This window comes from Scyliorhinus torazame, chromosome 22, assembly GCF_047496885.1.
Source record: "Scyliorhinus torazame isolate Kashiwa2021f chromosome 22, sScyTor2.1, whole genome shotgun sequence".
Taxonomy (NCBI): domain Eukaryota; kingdom Metazoa; phylum Chordata; class Chondrichthyes; order Carcharhiniformes; family Scyliorhinidae; genus Scyliorhinus; species Scyliorhinus torazame.
The window spans coordinates 15,350,758-15,377,638 of NC_092728.1; the positions used below are offsets into that span (position 1 = coordinate 15,350,758).

The following is a 26,881-nucleotide window of genomic DNA, read 5'->3' on the forward strand; positions in this document are numbered from 1 at the left end:
TACAGGGGTCCCCGGGGAGTGTGTCAGTATTTACAGGGGGTCCCCGGGGTGTGTGTCAGTATTTACAGGGGGTCACGGGGGAGTGTGTCACTATTTACAGGGAGTGTTCCCGGGGAGTGTGTCAGTATTTACAGGGGGTCCCGGGGAGTGTGTCAGTATTTACAGGGGGTCACCGGGGAGTGTGTCAGTATTTACAGGGGGACCCGGGGAGTGTGTCAGTATTTACAGGGGGTCCCCGGGGCGTGTGTCAGTATTTACAGGGGGTCACCGGGGAGTGTGTCAGTATTTACAGGGGGTCCCCGGGGAGTGTGTCAGTATTTACAGGGGGTCCCCGGGTAGTGTGTCAGTATTTACAGGGGGTCCCCAGGGAGTGTGTCAGTATTTACCGGGGGTCCCCGGGGAGTGTCAGTATTTACAGGGGGTCCCTGGGGAGTGTGTCAGTATTTACAGGGGGTCACCGGGGAGTGTCAGTATTTACAGGGGGTCTTGCGAGTGTGTCAGTATTTCCAGGGGGTCCCGGGGAGTGTGTCAGTATTTACAGGGGGTCCCCGGGGAGTGTGTCAGTATTTACAGGGAGTGTTCCCGGGGAGTGTGTCAGTATTTACAGGGGGCCCCGGGGAGTGTGTCAGTATTTACAGGGGGCCCCGGGGAGTGTGTCAGTATTTACAGGGGGTCCTCGGGGAGTGTGTCAGTATTTACAGGGGGTCACCGGGGAGTGTGTCAGTATTTACAGGGGGTCCCGGGGAGTGTGTCAGTATTTACAGGGGGTCCCGGGGAGTGTGTCAGTATTTACAGGGGGACCCCGGGGAGTGTGTCAGTATTTACAGGGGGCCCCGGGGAGTGTGTCAGTATTTACAGGGGGTCACCGGGGAGTGTGTCAGTATTTACAGGGGGTCACCGGGGAGTGTGTCAGTAATTACAGGGGGTCACGGGGGAGTGTGTCACTATTTACAGGGAGTGTTCCCGGGGAGTGTGTCAGTATTTACAGGGGGTCCCGGGGAGTGTGTCAGTATTTACAGGGGGTCACCGGGGAGTGTGTCAGTATTTACAGGGGGACCCGGGGAGTGTGTCAGTATTTACAGGGGGTCCCCGGGGCGTGTGTCAGTATTTACAGGGGGTCACCGGGGAGTGTGTCAGTATTTACAGGGGGTCCCCGGGGAGTGTGTCAGTATTTACAGGGGGTCCCCGGGTAGTGTGTCAGTATTTACAGGGGGTCCCCAGGGAGTGTGTCAGTATTTACAGGGGGTCCCCGGGGAGTGTCAGTATTTACAGGGGGTCCCTGGGGAGTGTGTCAGTATTTACAGGGGGTCACCGGGGAGTGTCAGTATTTACAGGGGGTCTTGCGAGTGTGTCAGTATTTCCAGGGGGTCCCGGGGAGTGTGTCAGTATTTACAGGGGGTCCCCGGGGAGTGTGTCAGTATTTACAGGGAGTGTTCCCGGGGAGTGTGTCAGTATTTACAGGGGGCCCCGGGGAGTGTGTCAGTATTTACAGGGGGCCCCGGGGAGTGTGTCAGTATTTACAGGGGGTCACCGGGGAGTGTGTCAGTATTTACAGGGGGTCACCGGGGAGTGTGTCAGTATTTACAGGGGGTCCCGGGGAGTGTGTCAGTATTTACAGGGGGTCCCCGGGGAGTGTGTCAGTATTTACAGGGAGTCCCCGGGGAGTGTCAGTATTTACAGGGGGTCACCGGGGAGTGTGTCAGTATTTACAGGGAGTCCCCGGGAAGTGTGTCAGTATTTACAGGGGGTCCCCGGGGAGTGTGTCAGTATTTACAGGGGTCCCCGGGGAGTGTGTCAGTATTTACAGGGGGTCCCCGGGGTGTGTGTCAGTATTTACAGGGGGTCACGGGGGAGTGTGTCAGTATTTACAGGGGGTCCCCGGGGAGTGCGTCAGTATTTACAGGGAGTCCCCGGGGAGTGTCAGTATTTACAGCGGGTCCCCGGGTGTGTGTCAGTATTTACAGGGGGTCACCGGGGAGTGTGTCAGTATTTACAGGGGGTCCCGGGGAGTGTGTCAGTATTTACAGGGGGTCCCTGGGGAGTGTGTCAGTATTTACAGGGGGTCCAGGGGACTGTGTCAGTATTTACAGGGTGTCCCCGGGGTGTGTGTCAGTATTTACAGGGGGTCACGGGGGAGTGTGTCAGTATTTACAGGGGGTCCCGGGGAGTGTGTCAGTATTTACAGGGGGTCCACGGGGAGTGTGTCAGTATTTACAGGGAGTCCCCGGGGAGTGTGTCAGTATTTACAGGGGGTCCCCGGGGAGTGTGTCAGTATTTACAGGGGTCCTCGGGGAGTGTGTCAGTATTTACAGGGGGTCCCCGGGGTGTGTGTCAGTATTTACAGGGGGTCACGGGGGAGTGTGTCAGTATTTACAGGGAGTGTTCCCGGGGAGCGTGTCAGTATTTACAGGGGGTCCCGGGGAGTGTGTCAGTATTTACAGGGGGTCACCGGGGAGTGTGTCAGTATTTACAGGGGGTCCCGGGGCGTGTGTCAGTATTTGCAGGGGGTCACCGGGGAGTGTGTCAGTATTTACAGGGGGTCCCCAGGGAGTGTCAGTATTTACAGGGGGTCCCTGGGGAGTGTGTCAGTATTTACAGGGGGTCACCGGGGAGTGTCAGTATTTACAGGGGGTCTTGCGAGTGTGTCAGTATTTACAGGGGGTCCCGGGGAGTGTGTCAGTATTTACAGGGGGTCCCTGGGGAGTGTGTCAGTATTTACAGGGGGTCCCAGGGACTGTGTCAGTATTTACAGGGTGTCCCCGGGGAGTGTGTCAGTATTTACAGAGAGTGTTCCCGGGTCGTGTGTCAGTATTTACAGGGGGTCCCGGGGAGTGTGTCAGTATTTACAGGGGGTCCACGGGGAGTGTGTCAGTATTTACAGGGAGTCCCCGGGGAGTGTGTCAGTATTTACAGGGGGTCCCCGGGGAGTGTGTCAGTATTTACAGGGGTCCCCGGGGAGTGTGTCAGTATTTACAGGGGGTCCCCGGGGTGTATGTCAGGATTTACAGGGGGTCACGGGGGAGTGTGTCAGTATTTACAGGGAGTGTTCCCGGGGAGTGTGTCAGTATTTACAGGGGGTCCCGGGGAGTGTGTCAATATTTACAGGGGGTCACCGGGGAGTGTGTCAGTATTTACAGGGGGTCCCGGGGAGTGTGTCAGTATTTACAGGGGGTCCCCGGGGCGTGTGTCAGTATTTACAGGGGGTCACCGGGGAGTGTGTCAGTATTTACAGGGGGTCCCCAGGGAGTGTCAGTATTTACAGGGGGTCCCTGGGGAGTGTGTCAGTATTTACAGGGGGTCACCGGGGAGTGTCAGTATTTACAGGGGGTCTTGCGAGTGTGTCAGTATTTACAGGGGGTCCCCGGGGAGTGTGTCAGTATTTACAGGGTGTGTTCCCGGGGAGTGTGTCAGTATTTACAGGGGGCCCCGGGGAGTGTGTCAGTATTTACAGGGGGTCACCGGGGAGTGTGTCAGTATTTACAGGGGGTCACCGGGGAGTGTGTCAGTAATTACAGGGGGTCCCGGGGAGTGTGTCAGTATTTACAGGGGGTCCCCGGGGAGTGTGTCAGTATTTACAGGGAGTCCCCGGGGAGTGTGTCAGTATTTACAGGGAGTCCCCGGGGAGTGTGTCAGTATTTACAGGGCGTCCCGGGGAGTGTGTCAGTATTTACAGGGGGTCCCGGGGAGTGTGTCAGTACTTACAGGGAGTCCCCGGGAAGTGTGTCAGTATTTACAGGGGGTCCCCGGGGATCGTGTAAGTATTTACAGGGAGTCCCCGGGGAGTGTGTCAGTATTTACAGGGAGTCCCCGGGGAGTGTGTCAGTATTTACAGGGGGTCCCCGGGGAGTGTGTCAGTATTTACAGGGGTCCCCGGGGAGTGTGTCAGTATTTACTGGGGGTCCCCGGGGTGTGTGTCAGTATTTACAGGGGGTCACGGGGGAGTGTGTCAGTATTTACAGGGAGTGTTCCCGGCGAGTGTGTCAGTATTTACAGAGAGTGTTCCCGGGTAGTGTGTCAGTATTTACATGGGGTCCCGGGGAGTGTGTCAGTATTTACAGGGGGTCCCCGGGGAGTGTGTCAGTATTTACAGGGGATCACCAGGGAGTGTGTCAGTATTTACAGGGGGTCACCGGGGAGTGTGTCAGTATTTACAGGGGGTCCCGGGGAGTGTGTCAGTATTTACAGGGGGTCCCCGGGGAGTGTGTCAGTATTTACAGGGAGTCCCCGGGGAGTGTCAGTATTTACAGCGGGTCCCCGGGTGTGTGTCAGTATTTACAGGGGGTCACCGGGGAGTGTGTCAGTATTTACAGGGAGTCCCGGGGAGTGTGTCAGTATTTACAGGGGGTCCCCGGGGAGTGTGTCAGTATTTACAGGGGGTCCCGGGGACTGTGTCAGTATTTACAGGGTGTCCCCGGGGAGTGTGTCAGTATTTACAGAGAGTGTTCCCGGGTAGTCTGTCAGTATTTACAGGGGGTCCCCCAGTGTGTCAGTATTTACAGGGGGTCCCGGGGAGTGTGTCAGTATTTACAGGGGGTCCACGGGGAGTGTGTCAGTATTTACAGCGGGAGTGTGTCAGTATTTACAGGGGGTCCCCGGGGAGTGTGTCCGTATTTACAGGGGTCCCCGGGGAGTGTGTCAGTATTTACAGGGGGTCCCCGGGGTGTGTGTCAGTATTTACAGGGGGTCACGGGGGAGTGTGTCACTATTTACAGGGAGTGTTCCCGGGGAGTGTGTCAGTATTTACAGGGGGTCCCGGGGAGTGTGTCAGTATTTACAGGGGGTCACCGGGGTGTGTGTCAGTATTTACAGGGGGACCCGGGGAGTGTGTCAGTATTTACAGGGGGTCCCCGGGGCGTGTGTCAGTATTTACAGGGGGTCACCGGGGAGTGTGTCAGTATTTACAGGGGGTCCCCGGGGAGTGTGTCAGTATTTACAGGGTGTCCCCGGGTAGTGTGTCAGTATTTACAGGGGGTCCCCAGGGAGTGTGTCAGTATTTACAGGGGGTCCCCGGGGAGTGTCAGTATTTACAGGGGGTCCCTGGGGAGTGTGTCAGTATTTACAGGGGGTCACCGGGGAGTGTCAGTATTTACAGGGGGTCTTGCGAGTGTGTCAGTATTTCCAGGGGGTCCCGGGGAGTGTGTCAGTATTTACAGGGGGTCCCCGGGGAGTGTGTCAGTATTTACAGGGAGTGTTCCCGGGGAGTGTGTCAGTATTTACAGGGGGCCCCGGGGAGTGTGTCAGTATTTACAGGGGGCCCCGGGGAGTGTGTCAGTATTTACAGGGGGTCACCGGGGAGTGTGTCAGTATTTACAGGGGGTCACCGGGGAGTGTGTCAGTATTTACAGGGGGTCCCGGGGAGTGTGTCAGTATTTACAGGGGGTCCCCGGGGAGTGTGTCAGTATTTACAGGGAGTCCCCGGGGAGTGTCAGTATTTACAGGGGGTCACCGGGGAGTGTGTCAGTATTTACAGGGAGTCCCCGGGAAGTGTGTCAGTATTTACAGGTGGTCCCCGGGGAGTGTGTAAGTATTTACAGGGTGTCCCCGGGGAGTGTGTCAGTATTTATAGGGGGTCCCCGGGCGGTGCGTCAGTATTTACAGGGGTCCCCGGGGAGTGTGTCAGTATTTACAGGGGGTCCACGGGGAGTGTGTCAGTATTTACAGGGGGTCACCGGGGAGTGTGTCAGTATTTACAGGGAGTCCCCGGGCAGTGTGTCAGTATTTACAGGGGGTCCCCGGGGAGTGTGTCAGTATTTACAGGGGTCCCCGGGGAGTGTGTCAGTATTTACAGGGGGTCCCCGGGGTGTGTGTCAGTATTTACAGGGGGTCACGGGGGAGTGTGTCAGTATTTACAGGGAGTGTTCCCGGGGAGTGTGTCAGTATTTACAGAGAGTGTTCCCGGGTAGTGTGTCAGTATTTACATGGGGTCCCGGGGAGTGTGTCAGTATTTACAGGGGGTCCCCGGGGAGGGTGTCAGTATTTACAGGGGGTCACCGGGGAGTGTGTCAGTATTTACAGGGGGTCCCGGGGAGTGTGTCAGTATTTACAGAGGGTCCCCGGGGAGTGTGTCAGTATTTACATGGGGTCCCGGGGAGTGTGTCAGTATTTACAGGGGGTCCCGGGGAGTGTGTCAGTATTTACAGGGCGTGTTCCCGGGGAGTGTGTCAGTATTTACAGGGGGTCCCGGGGTGTGTGTCAGTATTTACAGGCGGTCACCGGGGAGTGTGTCAGTATTTACAGGGGGTCCCGGGGAGTGTGTCAGTATTTACAGGGTGTCCCCGGGGAGTGTGTCAGTATTTACAGGGAGTCCCCGGGGAGTGTCAGTATCTACAGCGGGTCCCCGGGTGTGTGTCAGTATTTACAGGGGGTCACCGGGGAGTGTGTCAGTATTTACAGGGGGTCCCGGGGAGTGTGTCAGTATTTACAGGGGGTCCCCGGGGAGTGTGTCAGTATTTACAGGGGGTCCCGGGGACTGTGTCAGTATTTACAGGGTGTCCCCGGGGAGTGTGTCAGTATTTACAGAGAGTGTTCCCGGGTAGTGTGTCAGTATTTACAGGGGGTCCCGGGGAGTGTGTCAGTATTTACAGGGGGTCCCGGGGAGTGTGTCAGTATTTACAGGGGGTCCCGGGGAGTGTGTCAGTATTTACAGGGGGTCCACGGGGAGTGTGTCAGTATTTACAGGGAGTCCCCGGGGAGTGTCAGTATTTACAGGGGATCACCGGGGAGTGTGTCAGTATTTACAGGGAGTCCCCGGGGAGTGTGTCAGTATTTACAGAGAGTGTTCCCGGGTAGTGTGTCAGTATTTACAGGGGGTCCCGGGGAGTGTGTCTGTATTTACAGGGGGTCCCGGGGAGTGTGTCAGTATTTACAGGGGGTCCCGGGGAGTGTGTCAGTATTTACAGGGGGTCCCGGGGTGTGTGTCAGTATTTACAGAGGGTCACGGGGGAGTGTGTCAGTATTTACAGGGAGTGTTCCCGGGGAGTGTGTCAGTATTTGCAGGGGGTCCCGGGGAGTGTGTCAGTATTTACAGGGGGTCCCGGGGAGTGTGTCAGTATTTACAGGGGGTCCCCGGGGCGTGTGTCAGTATTTACAGGGAGTCCCCGGGGAGTGTCAGTATTTACAGGGGGTCACCGGGGAGTGTGTCAGTATTTACAGGGGATCACCGGGGAGTGTGTCAGTATTTACAGGGGGTCCCGGGGAGTGTGTCAGTATTTACAGGGGGTCCCCGGGGAGTGTGTCAGTATTTACAGGGGGTCCCGGAGACTGTGTCAGTATCTATAGGGGGTCCCCGGGGAGTGTGTCAGTATTTACAGGTGGTCCCGGGGAGTGTGTCAGTATTTACAGGGGGTACCGGGGAGTGTGTCAGTATTTACAGGGGGTCCCCGGGGAGTGTCAGTATTTACAGCGGGTCCCCGGGTTTGTGTCAGTATTTACAGGGGGTCACCGGGGAGTGTGTCAGTATTTACAGGAGGTCCCCGGGGAGTGTGTCAGTATTTACAGGGGGGGTCCCCGGGGAGTGTGTCAGTATTCACGGGGTCACCGGGGAGTGTGTCAGTATTTACAGGGCGTCCCGGGGAGTGTGTCAGTATTTACAGGGGGTCCCCGGGGAGTGTGTCAGTATTTACAGGGGGTCCCCGGGGTGTGTGTCAGTATTTACAGGGGGTCACGGGGGAGTGTGTCAGTATTTACAGGGAGTGTTCCCGGGGAGTGTGTCAGTATTTACAGGGGGTCCCGGGGTGTGTGTCAGTATTTACAGAGGGTCACGGGGGAGTGTGTCAGTATTTACAGGGAGTGTTCCCGGGGAGTGTGTCAGTATTTACAGGGGGTCCCGGGGAGTGTGTCAGTATTTACAGGGGGTCCCGGGGAGTGTGTCAGTATTTACAGGGGGTCCCCAGGGCGTGTGTCAGTATTTACAGGGAGTCCCCGGGGAGTGTGTCAGTATTTACATGGGGTCCCGGGGAATGTGTCAGTATTTACAGGGGGTCCCCGGGGAGTGTGTCAGTATTTACATGGGGTCCCGGGGAATGTGTCAGTATTTACAGGGGGTCCCCGGGGAGTGTGTCAGTATTTACAGGGCGTGTTCCCGGGGTGTGTTTCAGTATTTACAGAGAGTGTTCCTGGGTAGTGTGTCAGTATTTACATGGGGTCCCGGGGAGTGTGTCAGTATTTACAGGGGAGTGTGTCAGTATTTACAGGGGTCACCGGGGAGTGTGTCAGTATTTACAGGGGGTCCCGGGGAGTGTGTCAGTATTTACAGGGGGTCCCCGGGGAGTGTGTCAGTATTTACAGGGGGTCCCGGGGAGTGTGTCAGTATTTACAGGGGCTCCCCGGGGAGTGTCAGTATTTACAGCGGGTCCCCGGGTTTGTGTCAGTATTTAGAGGGGGTCACCGGGGAGTGTGTCAGTATTTACAGGAGGTCCCCGGGGAGTGTGTCAGTATTTACAGGGGGGGTCCCCGGGGAGTGTGTCAGTATTTACAGGGGGTCCCGGGGAGTGTGTCAGTATTTACAGGGGGTCCCCGGGGAGTGTGTCAGTATTTACAGGGGGTCCCGGGGAGTGTGTCAGTATTTACAGGGAGTCCCCGGGAAGTGTGTCAGTATTTACAGGGGGTCCCCGGGGAGTGTGTAAGTATTTACAGGGAGTCCCCGGGGAGTGTGTCAGTATTTATAGGCGGTCCCCGGGGGGTGTGTCAGTATTTACAGGGGTCCCCGGGGAGTGTGTCAGTATTTACAGCGGGTCCCCGGGGTGTGTGTCAGTATTTACAGGGTTTCACTGGGGAGTGTGTCAGTATTTACAGGGGGTCCCCGGGGAGTGTGTCAGTATTTACAGGGGGGGTCCCCGGGGAGTGTGTCAGTATTTACAGGGGGTCACCGGGGAGTGTGTCAGTATTTACAGGGGGTCCCGGGGAGTGTGTCAGTATTTACAGGGGGTCCCCGGGGAGTATGTCAGTATTTACATGGGGTCCCGGGGAGTGTGTCAGTATTTACAGGGGGTCCCCGGGGAGTGTGTCAGTATTTACAGGGGGTCCCGGGGAGTGTGTCAGTATTTACAGGGGGTCCCCGGGGAGTGTGTCAGTATTTACAGGGAGTCCCCGGGGAGTGTCAGTATTTACAGCGGGTCCCCGGGGTGTGTGTCAGTATTTACAGGGGGTCACCCGGGAGTGTGTCAGTATTTACAGGGGGTCCCGGGGAGTGTGTCAGTATTTACAGGGGGTCCCCGGGGAGTGTGTCAGTATTTACAGGGGGTCCCGGGGACTGTGTCAGTATTTATAGGGGGTCCCCGGGGAGTGTGTCAGTATTTACAGAGAGTGTTCCCGGGTAGTGTGTCAGTATTTACAGGGGGTCCCGGGGAGTGTGTCAGTATTTACAGGGGGTCCCGGGGAGTGTGTCAGTATTTACAGGGGGTCCACGGGGAGTGTGTCAGTATTTACAGGGGGTCACCGGGGAGTCTGTCAGTATTTACAGGGAGTCCCCGGGGAGTGTGTCAGTATTTACAGGGGGTCCCCGGGGAGTGTGTCAGTATTTACAGGGGTCCCCGGGGAGTGTGTCAGTATTTACAGGGGGTCCCCGGGGTGTGTGTCAGTATTTATAGGGGGTCACGGGGGAGTGTGTCAGTATTTACAGGGAGTGTTCCCGGGGAGTGTGTCAGTATTTACAGAGAGTGTTCCCGGGTAGTGTGTCAGTATTTACATGGGGTCCCGGGGAGTGTGTCAGTATTTACAGGGGGTCCCCGGGGAGGGTGTCAGTATTTACAGGGGGTCACCGGGGAGTGTGTCAGTATTTACAGGGGGTCCCGGGGAGTGTGTCAGTATTTACAGGGGGTCCCCGGGGAGTGTGTCAGTATTTACATGGGGTCCCGGGGAGTGTGTCAGTATTTACAGGGGGTCCCCGGGGAGTGTGTCAGTATTTACAGGGCGTGTTCCTGGGGAGTGTGTCAGTATTTACAGGGGGTCCCGGGGTGTGTGTCAGTATTTACAGGGGGTCACCGGGGAGTGTGTCAGTATTTACAGGGGGTCCCGGGGAGTGTGTCAGTATTTACAGGGTGTCCCCGGGGAGTGAGTCAGTATTTACAGGGAGTCCCCGGGGAGTGTCAGTATTTACTGCGGGTCCCCGGGTGTGTGTCAGTATTTACAGGGGGTCACCGGGGAGTGTGTCAGTATTTACAGGGGGTCCCGGGGAGTGTGTCAGTATTTACAGGGGGTCCCCGGGGAGTGTGTCAGTATTTACAGGGGGTCCCGGGGACTGTGTCAGTATTTACAGGGTGTCCCCGGGGAGTGTGTCAGTATTTACAGAGAGTGTTCCCGGGTAGTGTGTCAGTATTTACAGGGGGTCCCGGGGAGTGTGTCTGTATTTACAGGGGGTCCCGGGTAGTGTGTCAGTATTTACAGGGGGTCCCGGGGAATGTGTCAGTATTTACAGGGGGTCCACGGGGAGTGTGTCAGTATTTACAGGGAGTCCCCGGGGAGTGTCAGTATTTACAGGGGATCACCGGTGTGTGTGTCAGTATTTACAGGGAGTCCCAGGGGAGTGTGTCAGTATTTACAGGGGGTCCCCGGTGAGTGTGTCAGTATTTACAGGGGTCCCCGGGGAGTGTGTCAGTATTTACAGGGGGTCCCCGGGGTGTGTGTCAGTATTTACAGGGGGTCACGGGGGAGTGTGTCAGTATTTACAGGGAGTGTTCCCGGGGAGTGTGTCAGTATTTACAGGGGGTCCCGGGGTGTGTGTCAGTATTTACAGAGGGTCTCGGGGGAGTGTGTCAGTATTTACAGGGAGTGTTCCCGGGGAGTGTGTCAGTATTTACAGGGGGTCCCGGGGAGTGTGTCAGTATTTACAGGGGGTCCCGGGGAGTGTGTCAGTATTTACAGGGGGTCCCGGGGAGTGTGTCAGTATTTACAGGGGGTCCCGGGTAGTGTGTCAGTATTTACAGGGGGTCCCGGGGAATGTGTCAGTATTTACAGGGGGTCCACGGGGAGTGTGTCAGTATTTACAGGGAGTCCCCGGGGAGTGTCAGTATTTACAGGGGATCACCGGTGTGTGTGTCAGTATTTACAGGGAGTCCCAGGGGAGTGTGTCAGTATTTACAGGGGGTCCCCGGTGAGTGTGTCAGTATTTACAGGGGTCCCCGGGGAGTGTGTCAGTATTTACAGGGGGTCCCCGGGGTGTGTGTCAGTATTTACAGGGGGTCACGGGGGAGTGTGTCAGTATTTACAGGGAGTGTTCCCGGGGAGTGTGTCAGTATTTACAGGGGGTCCCGGGGTGTGTGTCAGTATTTACAGAGGGTCTCGGGGGAGTGTGTCAGTATTTACAGGGAGTGTTCCCGGGGAGTGTGTCAGTATTTACAGGGGGTCCCGGGGAGTGTGTCAGTATTTACAGGGGGTCCCGGGGAGTGTGTCAGTATTTACAGGGGGTCCCGGGGAGTGTGTCAGTATTTACAGGGGGTCCCCGGGGCGTGTGTCAGTATTTACAGGGAGTCCCCGGGGAGTGTCAGTATTTACAGGGGGTCACCGGGGAGTGTGTCAGTATTTACAGGGAGTCACCGGGGAGTGTGTCAGTATTTACAGGGGGTCCCGGGGAGTGTGTCAGTATTTACAGGGGGTCCCCGGGGAGTGTGTCAGTATTTACAGGGGGTCCCGGGGACTGTGTCAGTATTTATAGGGGGTCCCCGGGGAGTGTGTCAGTATTTACAGAGAGTGTTCCCGGGTAGTGTGTCAGTATTTACAGCTGGTCCCGGGGAGTGTGTCAGTATTTACAGGGGGTCCCGGGGAGTGTGTCAGTATTTACAGGGGGTCCCCGGGGAGTGTCAGTATTTACAGCGGGTCCCCGGGTTTGTGTCAGTATTTACAGGGGGTCACCGGGGAGTGTGTCAGTATTTACAGGAGGTCCCCGGGGAGTGTGTCAGTATTTACAAGGGGGGTCACCGGGGAGTGTGTCAGTATTCACAGGGGGTCACCGGGGAGTGTGTCAGTATTTACAGGGGGTCCCGGGGAGTGTGTCAGTATTTACAGGGGGTCCCCGGGGAGTGTGTCAGTATTTACAGGGGGTCCCCGGGGTGTGTGTCAGTATTTACAGGGGGTCACGGGGGAGTGTGTCAGTATTTACAGGGAGTGTTCCCGGGGAGTGTGTCAGTATTTACAGGGGGTCCCGGGGTGTGTGTCAGTATTTACAGAGGGTCACGGGGGAGTGTGTCAGTATTTACAGGGGGTCCCCGGGGAGTGTGTCAGTATTTACAGGGGGTCCCCGGGGTGTGTGTCAGTATTTACAGGGGGTCACGGGGGAGTGTGTCAGTATTTACAGGGAGTGTTCCCGGGGAGTGTGTCAGTATTTACAGAGAGTGTTCCCGGGTAGTGTGTCAGTATTTACATGGGGTCCCGGGGAGTGTGTCAGTATTTACAGGGGGTCCCCGAGGAGTGTGTCAGTATTTACAGGGGGTCTCCGGGGAGTGTGTCAGTATTTACAGGGGGTCCCGGGGAGTGTGTCAGTATTTACAGGGAGTCCCCGGGGAGTGTGTCAGTATTTACATGGGGTCCCGGGGAATGTGTCAGTATTTACAGGGGGTCCCCGGGGAGTGTGTCAGTATTTACAGGGCGTGTTCCCGGGGAGTGTGTCAGTATTTACAGGGGGTCCCGGGGTGTGTGTCAGTATTTACAGGGAGTCCCTGGGGAGTGTGTCAGTATTTACAGGGGGTCCCCGGGGAGTGTGTCAGTATTTACAGGGGTCCCCGGGGAGTGTGTCAGTATTTACAGGGGGTCCCCGGTGTGTGTGTCAGTATTTACAGGGGGTCACGGGGGAGTGTGTCAGTATTTACAGGGAGTGTTCCCGGGGAGTGTGTCAGTATTTACAGAGAGTGTTCCTGGGTAGTGTGTCAGTATTTACATGGGGTCCCGGGGAGTGTGTCAGTATTTACGGGGGGTCCCCGGGGAGTGTCAGTATTTACAGCGGGTCCCCGGGTTTGTGTCAGTATTTACAGGGGGTCACCGGGGAGTGTGTCAGTATTTACAGGAGGTCCCCGGGGAGTGTGTCAGTATTTACAGGGGGGGTCCCCGGGGAGTGTGTCAGTATTCACAGGGGGTCACCGGGGAGTGTGTCAGTATTTACAGGGGGTCCCGGGGAGTGTGTCAGTATTTACAGGGAGCCCCGGGAAGTGTGTCAGTATTTACAGGGGGTCCCCGGGGAGTGTGTAAGTATTTACAGGGAGTCCCCGGGGAGTGTGTCAGTATTTATAGGGGGTCCCCGCTGGGTGTGTCAGTATTTACAGGGGTCCCCGGGGAGTGTGTCAGTATTTACAGGGGGTCCCCGGGGTGTGTGTCAGTATTTACAGGGTTTCACTGGGGAGTGTGTCAGTATTTACAGGGGGTCCCCGGGGAGTGTGTCAGTATTTACAGGGGGGGTCCCCGGGGAGTGTGTCAGTATTTACAGGGAGTCACCGGGGAGTGTGTCAGTATTTACAGGGGTTCCGGGGAGTGTGTCAGTATTTACAGGGGGTCCCCGGGGAGTGTGTCAGTATTTACAGGGGGTCCCGGGGAGTGTGTCAGTATTTACAGGGAGTCCCCGGGAAGTGTGTCAGTATTTACAGGGGGTCCCCGGGGAGTGTGTAAGTATTTACAGGGAGTCCCCGGGGAGTGTGTCAGTATTTATAGGGGGTCCCCGCTGGGTGTGTCAGTATTTACAGGGGTCCCCGGGGAGTGTGTCAGTATTTACAAGGGGTCCCCGGGGTGTGTGTCAGTATTTACAGGGTTTCACTGGGGAGTGTGTCAGTATTTACAGGGGGTCCCCGGGGAGTGTGTCAGTATTTACAGGGGGGGTCCCCGGGGAGTGTGTCAGTATTTACAGGGGGTCACCGGGGAGTGTGTCAGTATTTACAGGGGGTCCCGGGGAGTGTGTCAGTATTTACAGGGGGTCACCGGGGAGTGTGTCAGTATTTACAGGAGGTCCCCGGGGTGTGTGTCAGTATTTACAGGGGGTCCCGGGGAGTGTGTCAGTATTTACATGGGGTCCCGGGGAGTGTGTCAGTATTTACAGGGGGTCCCCGGGGAGTGTGTCAGTATTTACAGGGGGTCCCGGGGAGTGTGTCAGTATTTACAGGGGGTCCCCGAGGAGTGTGTCAGTATTTACAGGGAGTCCCCGGGGAGTGTCAGTATTTACAGCGAGTCCCCGGGGTGTGTGTCAGTATTTACAGGGGGTCACCCGGGAGTGTGTCAGTATTTACAGGGGGTCCCGGGGAGTGTGTTAGTATTTACAGGGGGTCCCCGGGGAGTGTGTCAGTATTTACAGGGGGTCCCGGGGACTGTGTCAGTATTTATAGGGGGTCCCCGGGGAGTGTGTCAGTATTTACAGAGAGTGTTCCCGGGTAGTGTGTCAGTATTTACAGGGGGTCCCGGGGAGTGTGTCAGTATTTACAGGGGGTCCCGGGGAGTGTGTCAGTATTTACAGGGGGTCCACGGGGAGTGTGTCAGTATTTACAGGGGGTCACCGGGGAGTGTGTCAGTATTTACAGGGAGTCCCCGGGGAGTGTGTCAGTATTTACAGGGGGTCCCCGGGGAGTCTGTCAGTATTTACAGGGCTCCCCGGGGAGTGTGTCAGTATTTACAGGGGGTCCCCGGGGTGTGTGTCAGTATTTACAGGGGGTCACGGGGGAGTGTGTCAGTATTTACAGGGAGTGTTCCCGGGGAGTGTGTCAGTATTTACAGAGAGTGTTCCCGGGTAGTGTGTCAGTATTTACATGGGGTCCCGGGGAGTGTGTCAGTATTTACAGGGGGTCCCCGGGGAGGGTGTCAGTATTTACAGGGGGTCACCGGGGAGTGTGTCAGTATTTACAGGGGGTCCTGGGGAGTGTGTCAGTATTTACAGGGGGTCCCCGGGGAGTGTGTCAGTATTTACATGGGGTCCCGGGGAGTGTGTCAGTATTTACAGGGGGTCCCCGGGGAGTGTGTCAGTATTTACAGGGCGTGTTCCCGGGGAGTGTGTCAGTATTTACAGGGGGTCCCGGGGTGTGTGTCAGTATTTACAGTTGGTCACCGGGGAGTGTGTCAGTATTTACAGGGGGTCCCGGGGAGTGTGTCAGTATTTACAGGGGGTCCCCGGGGAGTGTGTCAGTATTTACAGGGCGTGTTCCCGGGGAGTGTGTCAGTATTTACAGGGGGTCCCGGGGTATGTGTCAGTATTTACAGGGGGTCACCGGGGAGTGTGTCAGTATTTACAGGGGGTCCCGGGGAGTGTGTCAGTATTTACAGGGTGTCCCCGGGGAGTGTGTCAGTATTTACAGGGAGTCCCCGGGGAGTGTCAGTATTTACAGCGGGTCCCCGGGTGTGTGTCAGTATTTACAGGGGGTCACCGGGGAGTGTGTCAGTATTTACAGGGGGTCCCGGGGAGTGTTTCAGTATTTTCACGGGGTCCCCGGGGAGTGTGTCAGTATTTACAGGGGGTCCCGGGGACTGTGTCAGTATTTACAGGGTGTCCCCGGGGAGTGTGTCAGTATTTACAGAGAGTGTTCCCGGGTAGTGTGTCAGTATTTACAGGGGGTCCTGGGGAGTGTGTCAGTATTTACAGGGGGTCCCGGGGAGTGTGTTAGTATTTACAGGGTGTCCCCGGGGAGTGTCAGTATTTACAGGGGATGACCGGGGAGTGTGTCAGTATTTACAGGGAGTCCCCGGGGAGTGTGTCAGTATTTACAGGGTGTCCCCGGGGAGTGTGTCAGTATTTACAGGGGTCCCCGGGGAGTGTGTCAGTATTTACAGGGAGTCCCCGGGGAGTGTGTCAGTATTTACAGGGGGTCCCCGGGGAGTGTGTCAGTATTTACAGGGGGTCCCCGGGGTGTGTGTCAGTATTTACAGGGGGTCACGGGGGAGTGTGTCAGTATTTACAGGGAGTGTTCCCGGGGAGTGTGTCAGTATTTACAGGGGGTCCCGGGGAGTGTGTCAGTATTTACAGGGGGTCCCGGGGAGTGTGTCAGTATTTACAGGGGGTCCCGGGGAGTGTGTCAGTATTTACAGGGGGTCCCCGGGGCGTGTGTCAGTATTTACAGGGAGTCCCCGGGGAGTGTCAGTATTTACAGGGGGTCACCGGGGAGTGTGTCAGTATTTACAGGGGGTTCCCGGGGGAGGGTGTCTGTATTTACAGGGGGTCCCCGGGGAGTGTGTAAGTATTTACAGGGAGTCCCCGGGGTGTGTCAGTATTTACAGGGGGTCACCGGGGAGAGTTTCAGTATTTACAGGGGGTCACCGGGGAGTGTGTCAGTATTTACAGGGTGTCCCCGTGGTGTGTGTCAGTATTTACAGTGGGTCCCCGGGGAGTGTGTCAGTAATTACACGGGGTCTCCGTGGAGTGTGTCAGTATATACAGGGGGTCCCCAGGGAGTGTGTCAGTATTTACAGGGGGTCCCCGGGGAGTGTGTCAGTATTTACAGGGGGTCCCCGGGGAGTGTGTCAGTATTTACAGGGGGTCCCCGGGGTGTGTGTCAGTATTTACAGGGGGTCACGGGGGAGTGTGTCAGTAGTTACAGGGAGTGTTCCCGGGGAGTGTGTCAGTATTTACAGAGAGTGTTCCCGGGTAGTGTGTCAGTATTTACATGGGGTCTCGGGGAGTGTGTCAGTATTTACCGGGGGTCCCCGGGGAGTGTGTCAGTATTTACAGGGGGTCACCGGGGAGTGTGTCAGTATTTACAGGGGGTCCCGGGGAGTGTGTCAGTATTTACAGGGGGTCCCCGGGGAGTGTGTCAGTATTTACATGAGGTCCCGGGGAATGTGTCAGTATTTACAGGGGGTCCCCGGGGAGTGTGTCAGTATTTACAGGGGGTCCCCGGGGAGTGTGTCAGTATTTACAGGGGGTCCCCGGGGAGTGTGTCAGTGTTTACAGGGGGTCCCCAGGGAGTGTGTCAGTATTTACAGGGGGTCCCCGGGGAGTGTCAGTATTTACAGGGGGTCCCTGGGGAGTGTGTCAGTATTTACAGGGAGTCCCCGGGGAGTGTCAGTATTTACAGGGGGTCCCCGGGGAGTGTGACAGTATTTACAGGGGGTCTCCGGGGAGTGTGTCAGTATTTACAGTGGGTCCCGGGGAGTGTGTCAGTATTTACAGGGGTCCCCGGGGAGTGTGTCAGTATTTACAGGGGGTCTCCGGGGAGTCTGTCAGTATTTACAGCGAGTCCCCGAGGAGTGTGTAAGTATTTACAGGGAGTGTTCCCGGGGAGTGTGTCAGTATTTACAGTGGGTCCCGGGGAGTGTGTCAGTATTTACAGGGGGTCCCCGGGGAGTGTGTCAGTATTTACATGTAGTCCCCGGGAAGTGTTAGTATTTACAGGGGGTCACCGGGGAGTGTGTCAGTATTTACAGGGGGTTCCCGGGGGAGGGTGTCAGTATTTACAGGGGGTCCCCGGGGAGTGTGTAAGTATTTACAGGGAGTCCCCGGGGTGTGTCAGTATTTACAGGGGGTCACCGGGGAGTGTTTCAGTATTTACAGGGGGTCACCGGGGAGTGTGTCAGTATTTACAGGGTGTCCCCGTGGTGTGTGTCAGTATTTACAGTGGGTCCCCGGGGAGTGTGTCAGTAATTACACGGGGTCTCCGTGGAGTGTGTCAGTATATACAGGGGGTCCCCAGGGAGTGTGTCAGTATTTACAGGGGGTCCCCGGGGAGTGTGTCAGTATTTACAGGGGGTCCCCGGGGAGTGTGTCAGTATTTACAGGGGGTCCCCGGGGTGTGTGTCAGTATTTACAGGGGGTCACGGGGGAGTGTGTCAGTAGTTACAGGGAGTGTTCCCGGGGAGTGTGTCAGTATTTACAGAGAGTGTTCCCGGGTAGTGTGTCAGTATTTACATGGGGTCTCGGGGAGTGTGTCAGTATTTACCGGGGGTCCCCGGGGAGTGTGTCAGTATTTACAGGGGGTCACCGGGGAGTGTGTCAGTATTTACAGGGGGTCCCGGGGAGTGTGTCAGTATTTACAGGGGGTCCCCGGGGAGTGTGTCAGTATTTACATGAGGTCCCGGGGAATGTGTCAGTATTTACAGGGGGTCCCCGGGGAGTGTGTCAGTATTTACAGGGGGTCCCCGGGGAGTGTGTCAGTATTTACAGGGGGTCCCCGGGGAGTGTGTCAGTGTTTACAGGGGGTCCCCAGGGAGTGTGTCAGTATTTACAGGGGGTCCCCGGGGAGTGTCAGTATTTACAGGGGGTCCCTGGGGAGTGTGTCAGTATTTACAGGGAGTCCCCGGGGAGTGTCAGTATTTACAGGGGGTCCCCGGGGAGTGTGACAGTATTTACAGGGGGTCTCCGGGGAGTGTGTCAGTATTTACAGTGGGTCCCGGGGAGTGTGTCAGTATTTACAGGGGTCCCCGGGGAGTGTGTCAGTATTTACAGGGGGTCTCCGGGGAGTCTGTCAGTATTTACAGCGAGTCCCCGAGGAGTGTGTCAGTATTTACAGGGAGTGTTCCCGGGGAGTGTGTCAGTATTTACAGTGGGTCCCGGGGAGTGTGTCAGTATTTACAGGGGGTCCCCGGGGAGTGTGTCAGTATTTACATGGAGTCCCCGGGAAGTGTTAGTATTTACAGGGGGTCCCCGGGGAGTGTGTCAGTATTTACAGGGGGTCTCCGGGGAGTGTGTCAGTATTTACAGTGGGTCCCGGGGAGTGTGTCAGTATTTACAGGGGGTCCCCGGGGAGTATGTCAGTATTTACAGGGGGTCCCCGGGGAGTGTGTCAGTATTTACAGGGGGTCCCCGGGGAGAGTTAGCCCTTCCAAAATGCATTACCTCACATTTGCCCGGATTAAACTCCATCTGCCATCTCTCCGCCCAAGTCTCCAGACAATCTAAATCCTGCTGTATCCTGCTGTATCCTGCTATTTACTGTGGGTCCCGGGGAGTGTGTCAGTATTTACAGGGGGTCCCCGGGGAGTGTGTCAGTATTTACAGGGGGTCCCCGGGGAGTGTGTCAGTATTTACAGGGGGTCCCCGGGGAGTGTGTCAGTATTTACAGGGGGTCCCCGGGGAGTGTGTCAGTATTTACAGTGGGTCCCCGTGGAGTGTGTCAGTATTTACAGGGGGTCCCCAGGGAGTGTGTCAGTATTTACAGGGCGTCCCCGGGGAGTGTGTCAGTATTTACAGGGGGTCCCCGGGGAGTGTGTCAGTATTTACAGGGGGTCCCCGGGGAGTGTGTCAGTATTTACAGGGGGTCCCCGGGGAGTGTGTCAGTATTTACAGGGGGTCCCCGGGGAGTGTGTCAGTATTTACAGGGGGTCCCGGGGAGTGTGTCAGTATTTACAGGGGGTCCCTGGGGAGTGTGTCAGTATTTACAGGGAGTCCCCGGGGAGTGTCAGTATTTAAAGGGGGTCCCCGGGGAGTGTGTCAGTATTTACAGGGGGTCTCCGGGGAGTGTGTCAGTATTTACAGTGGGTTGGGGGAGTGTGTCAGTATTTACAGAAGGTCCCCGGGGAGTGTGTCAGTATTTACAGGGGGTCTCCGGGGAGTGTGTCAGTATTTACTGGGAGTCCCCGAGGAGTGTGTCAGTATTTACAGGGAGTGTTCCCGGGGAGTGTGTCAGTATTTACAGGGGGTCCCGGGGAGTGTGTCAGTATTTACAGGGGGTCCCTGGGGAGTGTGTCAGTATTTACAGGGAGTCCCCGGGGAGTGTTAGTATTTACAGGGGGTCCCCGGGGAGTGTGTCAGTATTTACAGGGGGTCTCCGGGGAGTGTGTCAGTATTTACAGTGTGTCCCCGGGGAGTGTGTCAGTATTTACAGGGGGTCCCCGGGGAATGTGTCAGTATTTACAGGGGGTCCACGGGGAGTGTGTCAGTATTTACAGGGAGTCCCCGGGGAGTGTCAGTATTTACAGGGGATCACCGGTGTGTGTGTCAGTATTTACAGGGAGTCCCAGGGGAGTGTGTCAGTATTTACAGGGGGTCCCCGGTGAGTGTGTCAGTATTTACAGGGGTCCCCGGGGAGTGTGTCAGTATTTACAGGGGGTCCCCGGGGTGTGTGTCAGTATTTACAGGGGGTCACGGGGGAGTGTGTCAGTATTTACAGGGAGTGTTCCCGGGGAGTGTGTCAGTATTTACAGGGGGTCCCGGGGTGTGTGTCAGTATTTACAGAGGGTCTCGGGGGAGTGTGTCAGTATTTACAGGGAGTGTTCCCGGGGAGTGTGTCAGTATTTACAGGGGGTCCCGGGGAGTGTGTCAGTATTTACAGGGGGTCCCGGGGAGTGTGTCAGTATTTACAGGGGGTCCCGGGGAGTGTGTCAGTATTTACAGGGGGTCCCCGGGGCGTGTGTCAGTATTTACAGGGAGTCCCCGGGGAGTGTCAGTATTTACAGGGGGTCACCGGGGAGTGTGTCAGTATTTACAGGGAGTCACCGGGGAGTGTGTCAGTATTTACAGGGGGTCCCGGGGAGTGTGTCAGTATTTACAGGGGGTCCCCGGGGAGTGTGTCAGTATTTACAGGGGGTCCCGGGGACTGTGTCAGTATTTATAGGGGGTCCCCGGGGAGTGTGTCAGTATTTACAGAGAGTGTTCCCGGGTAGTGTGTCAGTATTTACAGGTGGTCCCGGGGAGTGTGTCAGTATTTACAGGGGGTCCCGGGGAGTGTGTCAGTATTTACAGGGGGTCCCCGGGGAGTGTCAGTATTTACAGCGGGTCCCCGGGTTTGTGTCAGTATTTACAGGGGGTCACCGGGGAGTGTGTCAGTATTTACAGGAGGTCCCCGGGGAGTGTGTCAGTATTTACAAGGGGGGTCACCGGGGAGTGTGTCAGTATTCACAGGGGGTCACCGGGGAGTGTGTCAGTATTTACAGGGGGTCCCGGGGAGTGTGTCAGTATTTACAGGGGGTCCCCGGGGAGTGTGTCAGTATTTACAGGGGGTCCCCGGGGTGTGTGTCAGTATTTACAGGGGGTCACGGGGGAGTGTGTCAGTATTTACAGGGAGTGTTCCCGGGGAGTGTGTCAGTATTTACAGGGGGTCCCGGGGTGTGTGTCAGTATTTACAGAGGGTCACGGGGGAGTGTGTCAGTATTTACAGGGAGTGTTCCCGGGGAGTGTGTCAGTATTTACAGGGGGTCCCGGGGAGTGTGTCAGTATTTACAGGGGGTCCCGGGGAGTGTGTCAGTATTTACAGGGCGTCCCCGGGGCGTGTGTCAGTATTTACAGGGAGTCCCCGGGGAGTGTCAGTATTTACAGGGGGTCACCGGGGAGTGTGTCAGTATTTACAGGGGGTTCCCGGGGGAGGGTGTCAGTATTTACAGGGGGTCCCCGGGGAGTGCGTCAGTATTTACAGGGGGTCACCGGGGAGTGTTTCAGTATTTACAGGGGGTCACCGGGGAGTGTGTCAGTATTTACAGGGGGTCCCCGTGGCGTGTGTCAGTATTTACAGTGGGTCCCCGGGGAGTGTGTCAGTAATTACACGGGGTCTCCGTGGAGTGTGTCAGTATATACAGGGGGTCCCCAGGGAGTGTGTCAGTATTTACAGGGGGTCCCCGGGGAGTGTGTCAGTATTTACAGGGGGTCCCCGGGGAGTGTGTCAGTATTTACAGGGGGTCCCCGGGGTGTGTGTCAGTATTTACAGGGGGTCACGGGGGAGTGTGTCAGTATTTACAGGGAGTGTTCCCGGGGAGTGTGTCAGTATTTACAGAGAGTGTTCCCGGGTAGTGTGTCAGTATTTATATGGGGTCCCGGGGAGTGTGTCAGTATTTACAGGGGGTCCCCGAGGAGTGTGTCAGTATTTACAGGGGGTCTCCGGGGAGTGTGTCAGTATTTACAGGGGGTCCCGGGGAGTGTGTCAGTATTTACAGGGAGTCCCCGGGGAGTGTGTCAGTATTTACATGGGGTCCCGGGGAATGTGTCAGTATTTACAGGGGGTCCCCGGGTAGTGTGTCAGTATTTACAGGGCGTGTTCCCGGGGAGTGTGTCAGTATTTACAGGGGGTCCCGGGGTGTGTGTCAGTATTTACAGGGAGTCCCTGGGGAGTGTGTCAGTATTTACAGGGGGTCCCCGGGGAGTGTGTCAGTATTTACAGGGGTCCCCGGGGAGTGTGTCAGTATTTACAGGGGGTCCCCGGTGTGTGTGTCAGTATTTACAGGGGGTCACGGGGGAGTGTGTCAGTATTTACAGGGAGTGTTCCCGGGGAGTGTGTCAGTATTTACAGAGAGTGTTCCTGGGTAGTGTGTCAGTATTTACATGGGGTCCCGGGGAGTGTGTCAGTATTTACGGGGGGTCCCCGGGGAGTGTCAGTATTTACAGCGGGTCCCCGGGTTTGTGTCAGTATTTACAGGGGGTCACCGGGGAGTGTGTCAGTATTTACAGGAGGTCCCCGGGGAGTGTGTCAGTATTTACAGGGGGGGTCCCCGGGGAGTGTGTCAGTATTCACAGGGGGTCACCGGGGAGTGTGTCAGTATTTACAGGGGGTCCCGGGGAGTGTGTCAGTATTTACAGGGAGCCCCGGGAAGTGTGTCAGTATTTACAGGGGGTCCCCGGGGAGTGTGTAAGTATTTACAGGGAGTCCCCGGGGAGTGTGTCAGTATTTATAGGGGGTCCCCGCTGGGTGTGTCAGTATTTACAGGGGTCCCCGGGGAGTGTGTCAGTATTTACAGGGAGTCCCCGGGGTGTGTGTCAGTATTTACAGGGTTTCACTGGGGAGTGTGTCAGTATTTACAGGGGGTCCCCGGGGAGTGTGTCAGTATTTACAGGGGGGGTCCCCGGGGAGTGTGTCAGTATTTACAGGGAGTCACCGGGGAGTGTGTCAGTATTTACAGGGGTTCCGGGGAGTGTGTCAGTATTTACAGGGGGTCCCCGGGGAGTGTGTCAGTATTTACAGGGGGTCCCGGGGAGTGTGTCAGTATTTACAGGGAGTCCCCGGGAAGTGTGTCAGTATTTACAGGGGGTCCCCGGGGAGTGTGTAAGTATTTACAGGGAGTCCCCGGGGAGTGTGTCAGTATTTATAGGGGGTCCCCGCTGGGTGTGTCAGTATTTACAGGGGTCCCCGGGGAGTGTGTCAGTATTTACAGGGGGTCCCCGGGGTGTGTGTCAGTATTTACAGGGTTTCACTGGGGAGTGTGTCAGTATTTACAGGGGGTCCCCGGGGAGTGTGTCAGTATTTACAGGGGGGGTCCCCGGGGAGTGTGTCAGTATTTACAGGGGGTCACCGGGGAGTGTGTCAGTATTTACAGGGGGTCCCGGGGAGTGTGTCAGTATTTACAGGGGGTCACCGGGGAGTGTGTCAGTATTTACAGGGGGTCCCCGGGGTGTGTGTCAGTATTTACAGGGGGTCCCGGGGAGTGTGTCAGTATTTACATGGGGTCCCGGGGAGTGTGTCAGTATTTACAGGGGGTCCCCGGGGAGTGTGTCAGTATTTACAGGGGGTCCCGGGGAGTGTGTCAGTATTTACAGGGGGTCCCCGAGGAGTGTGTCAGTATTTACAGGGAGTCCCCGGGGAGTGTCAGTATTTACAGCGGGTCCCCGGGGTGTGTGTCAGTATTTACAGGGGGTCACCCGGGAGTGTGTCAGTATTTATAGGGGGTCCCGGGGAGTGTGTTAGTATTTACAGGGGGTCCCCGGGGAGTGTGTCAGTATTTACAGGGGGTCCCGGGGACTGTGTCAGTATTTATAGGGGGTCCCCGGGGAGTGTGTCAGTATTTACAGAGAGTGTTCCCGGGTAGTGTGTCAGTATTTACAGGGGGTCACCCGGGAGTGTGTCAGTATTTACAGGGAGTCCCCGGGGAGTGTGTCAGTATTTACAGGGGGTCCCCGGGGAGTCTGTCAGTATTTACAGGGCTCCCCGGGGAGTGTGTCAGTATTTACAGGGGGTCCCCGGGGTGTGTGTCAGTATTTACAGGGGGTCACGGGGGAGTGTGTCAGTATTTACAGGGAGTGTTCCCGGGGAGTGTGTCAGTATTTACAGAGAGTGTTCCCGGGTAGTGTGTCAGTATTTACATGGGGTCCCGGGGAGTGTGTCAGTATTTACAGGGGGTCCCCGGGGAGGGTGTCAGTATTTACAGGGGGTCACCGGGGAGTGTGTCAGTATTTACAGGGGGTCCTGGGGAGTGTGTCAGTATTTACAGGGGGTCCCCGGGGAGTGTGTCAGTATTTACATGGGGTCCCGGGGAGTGTGTCAGTATTTACAGGGGGTCCCCGGGGAGTGTGTCAGTATTTACAGGGCGTGTTCCCGGGGAGTGTGTCAGTATTTACAGGGGGTCCCCGGGGAGTGTGTCAGTATTTACAGGGGGTCCCCGGGGAGTGTGTCAGTATTTACAGGGGGTCCCGGGGAGTGTGTCAGTATTTACAGGGGGTCCCTGGGGAGTGTGTCAGTATTTACAGGGAGTCCCCGGGGAGTGTCAGTATTTAAAGGGGGTCCCCGGGGAGTGTGTCAGTATTTACAGGGGGTCTCCGGGGAGTGTGTCAGTATTTACAGTGGGTTGGGGGAGTGTGTCAGTATTTACAGAGGGTCCCCGGGGAGTGTGTCAGTATTTACAGGGGGTCTCCGGGGAGTGTGTCAGTATTTACTGTGAGTCCCCGAGGAGTGTGTCAGTATTTACAGGGAGTGTTCCCGGGGAGTGTGTCAGTATTTACAGGGGGTCCCGGGGAGTGTGTCAGTATTTACAGGGGGTCCCCGGGGAGTGTGTCAGTATTTACAGGGAGTCCCCGGGGAGTGTTAGTATTTACAGGGGGTCCCCGGGGAGTGTGTCAGTATTTACAGGGGGTCTCCGGGGAGTGTGTCAGTATTTACAGTGTGTCCCCGGGGAGTGTGTCAGTATTTACAGGGGGTCCCCGGGGAGTGTGTCAGTATTTACAGGGGGTCCCCGGGGAGTGTGTCAGTATTTACAGGGGGTCCCCGGGGAGTGTCAGTATTTACAGGGTGTTACCGGGGTGTGTGTCAGTATTTACAGGGGGTCCCGGGGAGCGTGTCAGTATTTACAGGAGGTCCCCGGGGAGTGTGTCAGTATTTACAGGGGGTCCCGGGGGAGTGTGTCAGTATTTACAGGGGGTCCTGGGGAGTGTGTCAGTATTTACAGGGGGTCACCGGGGAGTGTGTAAGTATTTACATGGGGTCCCCGGGGAGTGTGTCAGTATTTTCAGGGGGTCCCGGGGGAGATAGTCCGTATTTACAGGGAGTCCCTGGGGAGTGTGTCAGTATTTACAGGGGGTCCCGGGGAGTGTGTCAGTATTTACACTGGGTCATCGGGGAGTGTGTCAGTATTTAGAGGGGTTTCCCGGTGAGTGTGTCAGTATTTACAGGGGGTCCCCAGGGAGTGTGTCAGTATTTACAGGGGGTCCCGGGGAGTGTGTCAGTATTTACAGGGGGTCCCCAGGGAGTGTGTCGGTATTTACAGGGGGTCCCCGGGGAGTGTGTCAGTATTTACAGGGGGTCCCCGGGGAGTGTGTCAGTATTTACAGGGGGTCCCCAGGGAGTGTGTCAGTATTTACAGGGCGTCCCCGGGGATTGTGCCAGTATTTACAGGGGGTCCCCGGGGAGTGTGTCAGTATTTACAGGGGGTCCCCGGGGAGTGTGTCAGTATTTACAGGGGGTCCCCGGGGAGTGTGTCAGTATTTGCAGGGGGTCCTGGGGAGTGTGTCAGTATTTACAGGGGGTCACCGGGGAGTGTGTAAGTATTTACAGGGGGTCCCCGGGGAGTGTGTCAGTATTTTCAGGGGGTCCCGGGGGAGTGTGTCCGTATTTACAGGGAGTCCCGGGGGAGTGTGTCAGTATTTACAGGGGGTCCCGGGGAGTGTATCAGTATTTACACTGGGTCACCGGGGAGTGTGTCAGTATTTACACTGGGTCATCGGGGAGTGTGTCAGTATTTAGAGGGGTTTCCCGGTGAGTGTGTCAGTATTTACAGAGGGTCACCGGGGAGTGTGTAAGTATTTACAGGGGGTCCCCGGGGAGTGTGTCAGTATTTTCAGGGGGTCCCGGGGGAGTGTGTCCGTATTTACAGGGAGTCCCGGGGGAGTGTGTCAGTATTTACAGGGGCTCCCGGGGAGTGTATCAGTATTTACACTGGGTCACCGGGGAGTGTGTCAGTATTTACACTGGGTCATCGGGGAGTGTGTCAGTATTTAGAGGGGTTTCCCGGTGAGTGTGTCAGTATTTACAGAGGGTCACCGGGGGAGTGTGTCAGTATTTGCAGGGGGTCCCCGGGGTGTGTGCCAGTATTTACAGGGGTTTTCCGGGTAGTGTGTCAGTATTTACAGGGGGTCCCCGGGGAGTGTGTCAGTATTTACAGGGGGTTCCCCGGGGAGTGTGTCAGTATTTACAGGGGTTTTCCGGGTAGTGTGTCAGTATTTACAGGGGGTCCCCGGGGAGTGTGTCAGTATTTACAGGGGGTTCCCCGGGGAGAGTGTCAGTATTTACAGGGGGTTCCCCGGGGAGTGTGACAGTATTTACAGGACAGTGGCGTAGTGGGTTAGCCCTGCTGCCTCACGGCGCCAAAGTCCCAGGTTCAATCCCGGCTGTGGGTCACTGTCCGTGTGGAGTTTGCACATTCTCCCCGTGTCTGCATGGGTTTCGCCTCCAGAACCCAAAGATGTGCAGGGTAGGTGGATTGCCCATGCTAAATTGCCCCTTAATTGAGAAACATTAATTGGGTACACTAAATTTCTGAACAGAAGTATTTTCAGGGGGTTCCGGGGAGTGTGTCAGTATTTAACGGGGTTCCCTGGGGAATGTGTCAGTATTTAAAGGGGTTCCCTGGAGCGTGTGTCAGCATTTAAAGGGGTTCCCTGGGGCGTTTGTCAGTATTTAACGGGGTCCCTGAGGAGTGTGTCAGTATGTAACGGGATTCCCTGGGGTATGTGTCAGTATATAACGGGATTCCCTGGGGTATGTGTCAGTATATAACGGGATTCCCTGGGGCGTGTGTCAGTATTTAACGGGGGTCCCTGAAAAGTGTGTCAGTATTTAACGGGGTTCCCTGGGGCGTG

General features: G+C 56.3%; 1 protein-coding gene across 2 annotated transcripts in view; it reads left to right on the top strand.

Annotated features, from left to right (window-relative positions):
- Nucleotides 1-26,881, top strand: part of hdac6 (histone deacetylase 6) — a 249,740-nt gene that overhangs the window by 33,465 nt on the left and 189,394 nt on the right. The window lies entirely within an intron of this gene.